This window comes from Pantherophis guttatus, chromosome 9 (genome assembly GCF_059756535.1).
Source record: "Pantherophis guttatus breed Tessera chromosome 9, ASM5975653v1, whole genome shotgun sequence".
NCBI lineage: Eukaryota > Metazoa > Chordata > Lepidosauria > Squamata > Colubridae > Pantherophis > Pantherophis guttatus.
Genome location: NC_142071.1, coordinates 11,233,276 through 11,236,001, shown reverse-complemented (window position 1 = coordinate 11,236,001; position 2,726 = coordinate 11,233,276).

Sequence of the window (2,726 nt, the reverse complement as noted above, 5' to 3'; positions counted from 1 at the left end):
GATTTGTGCAGCTCTTCAGTCTTCCTCCCCCCCCCTTTTTTTTTTAATTCTTCCTCCTACAAGCAGAGCAAGCAGTAAGCCAGAGGGTGGCCTCTTTGGGAAGATAGGAAAGAAAGAGATTCTAAAGGTCTACTGCAAGATAAGCAGGAATATTCTTCTTTCCAAAATGACTCCTAAAAAATGGAGCTTTCAAAAAAAAAAAAAAAGGTAAAGTTGACCTTTTCCAAGTCAAGATCTAGGGATATCACTGAGGTTGAGAACTGAAAGATGCAAACACTGCTGTTATCTTTTACCCCACCTCTGTCTTTGAAATGCATTAAGGGGGGAAAGTACACAAGAACACTAAATAACAGAGAAGTTAAGGAACGATCAATTTAGCGTCTTTTCCATCAAGAGAAAAGTAGGACTAGAGGCGACTTTATAGCAGTGAGGGGCTGGCCCAGAGAAGAGGCAGTCAACATATTTTCCAAAGCACCAGAAGGCAAGATAAACAATAGATGAAAACTAATCAAGGAGAGAAATAACCTAGAACTAAGGAGAAATTTCCTAACAATGAGAAGAATTAACCAGTGGAACAGCTTGCCTTCAGAAGTTATTGGTGCTCCATCACCGGAGGCTTTTAAGAAGAGACTGGACAGCCACTTGTCTGGAATGGTATAGGGCAGTGATGGCTAACGTTTTTGCCACCGCATGCCAAAGCGGGGGGAGCTGGATGTGTCGTGCGTGTGCCCACACACATAATACTATACGCCCCGCCCCCTGCGCATGCGTGCATGCCCCCCCCATGCTCTCCCTGCTTTGGCACATGATGGCACGGTGGGCTTGGTAGGCCTGTTTTTCACCCTCCCCAGGCTCCAGAGCCTTTCTAGGAGCCTGAGGAGGGCAAAAACGGCCTTCCCACCCCCCTGAATGCCCTCTGGAGGCAGGAAACAGTCTGTTTTCCCTACTTCTTGTGGGGCCCGAAAATCAGCTGTCCGGTGCACGCATGCGCACTGGATCTGAGCTCGCGTGCCCACCAATATGGCTCCACGTGCCACAGGTTCGCCATCACGGGTATAGGGTTTCCTCCTTGAGCAGGAGGTTGGACTAGAAGATCTCCAAGAGTCTCTTCCAGCTCTGTTCTGTACATATGTATGTAAGACAACAATGTCTTGATGGGACAAACCCTGATATATTTATTACTGCACATTTTTTTAATTACAGTACATTTGGTGTGTGCCAGTTTGTAATTTTTAGTTTCAATTTTAGTAAAGAAACACAACAACCCCCACCAATGTACTAAGTTAAAAGTAAATAGATTTTTAAAAAAGAATAAAAGTATGGGATTGTACATTTACCAATAGACAAAGATAATTTGGGGGAAGAGGGAAATATTGCTAATTTAGCTAATAAATTGTTTGCAGTTTTGATTATTTTTCTTTGTAGGGTTTTTAAAATTCTTTAATTGGGCTAATTTTTCAACCAAAGCAATTTCCTACACTTGAAATATGGAGCATATTTAAAAATATTGTGCTTTGCAGGTACAAACCTGGCAGCTAACAACAGGAGTTGAATGAATCTTTTAATTGTCACTATTTATGGTTTGGAAATGACAATATTGCCCATTCAAAAGGTTCATTGTGATGGATTGTGAACTGATTTTTTTTCTAATTTCAAAAACATCATAGAGATAATTAATTGAATACACCAAAAATATACTGCTCAAAAAAATAAAAGGAACACAAGCTGAAGACATCCGAGATCTGAATGAATGAAATAGTCTTATTAAATGCTTTGTTCTTTACATACAATAGTTTATACACTGTTCAAACAACTAAAGGGAACACAAAACTACTGTATGTAACGAACAAAGTATTTAATAAGGCTATTTCATTCATTCAGATCTCGGATGTCTTCTGCTTGTGTTCCCTTTATTTTTTTGAGCAGTGTAGTAATACCAATTTGTTTCCCTACAGACAATCTAGAAAATTTGCGAAATAAGATACTATATATTGCAGTTTTGAGAGAATGTGGATTGAGTATGGAAATAAGTTTAAAGGGCAACAAGCTTTAAAGCCGTTTTATACCATAAAACATTTCAGTGAGATTCAGGTTTAAATCACAAACAATTATCCCACTGACTATAAACACTATTAATGAGCTTTAGGAATGACATTCAGATACTGTAGTATACGTGAAAGTTTGAATTAATTTATTTGAACCAAGCCAGAATGTGGGGCCAATTTTTTTCTCATGGCATTCCAATTCACAATTGGAGAAAAGTAGATATAGTATGGTATATAAATTTTATGAAAAAGGAACAGAATAAAAACAGGATATTGATCTTGAAGATCATATTGAAATGATGGCAGAAGAAGCAAATGTTAAATCTTGGTGGGAGGGGTGTGTGGGTGGATGGATGGATGGATAGATAGTTAGATAAGCAGGTAGGCAGGCAGACATAATTTTATTAAACTTTAAATACAAATGAAAATAACGGAGACATGGGTAAAGGAAAAAGGAAAAAAAGATGTAGAGGAAAAGAAAAAAAGTGAATTCCAACTTTTTGATGCAATAAGTTATATAGTAGAGTTATAATCACTACTTTTACATCTGTATAGTTAATTAGCTATTTCTATAACGGCAACCTATTTGAATTATCGAAATCCAAAAATCAAAGTTTCATTTTCTTCTCTTTTGAACAGGAAGTCTAGAAGCAGTTTCCAAGTGAATACAAAGCTAGATAT